Source organism: Nothoprocta perdicaria, unplaced genomic scaffold (assembly GCF_003342845.1).
Source record: "Nothoprocta perdicaria isolate Ctin4 unplaced genomic scaffold, notPer1 scaffold_97, whole genome shotgun sequence".
NCBI classification, from domain to species: Eukaryota; Metazoa; Chordata; class Aves; order Tinamiformes; family Tinamidae; genus Nothoprocta; species Nothoprocta perdicaria.
The window spans coordinates 92,920-93,752 of record NW_020456276.1 but is presented as its reverse complement, the minus strand read 5'-3'; the positions used below and the strand labels follow the sequence as shown (position 1 = coordinate 93,752).

The window sequence follows — 833 nt, the reverse complement described above, 5'->3', positions numbered from 1 at the left end:
GCGGGGCGGGGCGGGGCGGGGCGGAGCGGCGAAGGGCGGGGCGGAGCCGTCATGGCGACGGCGCGGGAGCCGCTGAGGTAAAAGCGCCGCGGGCGCCGCGCTTCCGCTCGTCCCGGGGACCCGTCGGGGTCCTGAGGGTCCCGCGTCCCCCTCGGGCACCTTCCCGGTGTCCCTCGATCTCCCGGTCACTCTTGGGGGACGCTGCCGGTGTCCCCTGGGATCCCGGTCACCCGTCGGGGACCTTCCCGGTTTCCTGATCACCCCTTAGGGACCGTCCCGGTGTCCCCTGGCCACTTCTCGGGGACCTTCTCGGTGTCCCTCGGGTTCCCTGGTCGCTGCCGCCGCACTCAGCCACTGCTGAGGGGCCCTCCCGGTGTCCCTCGGTCTGCCGGTCCCCCCTTAGGGACCGTCCCGGTGTCTCCTGACACTTTGGTGGCACCTGAGGGGCCCTCCCCGTGTCCCCTGTGGCCCGGCCGCCGTCGGGACCCCCCCCGCGGCGACCTCCCCCTCGTCCCTGAAGCCCCGGGCAGCCCAGGTGCCCRCGGGACCTTTCGGGACCACCCGGTTGTGTCCCTCGCGCTCCCGGTGACTCCCTGGTACCACCCCAGGGCCCCTAGCGACACCGCGGGCACCCCGTGCCCCCGCGGCGCCCCCGGCCGCCAGGGCCCCTCTCCGTCCCCGCTGTCGCCGTCCTCAGCCCCCGCGGCGCCTCCTCCTCCCTGTCCCCGGCTGCCCGGAGCCGCCGCGGGCACCTGCAGGGTCTCGGTGGCTCCTCACCGGGACGCGGGACACCCTCTCCTCGCTCTGCTCCTGGGAGCGCCTTGGCAGCGGCT

At 75.8% G+C, this 833-nt stretch overlaps 1 protein-coding gene across 2 annotated transcripts in view; it reads right to left on the bottom strand.

Annotated features, from left to right (window-relative positions):
* Positions 1-833, bottom strand: part of CEPT1 (choline/ethanolamine phosphotransferase 1) — a 26,624-nt gene extending 25,791 nt beyond the window's left edge. Inside the window, exon 1 of one of the 2 annotated variants that reach the window (XM_026053117.1) lies at positions 778-833. The gene's annotated coding sequence lies outside the window, so the exon portion shown is untranslated. The remainder of the gene's footprint in view (positions 1-777) is intronic. The other variant, XM_026053116.1, reaches the window with a different exon arrangement.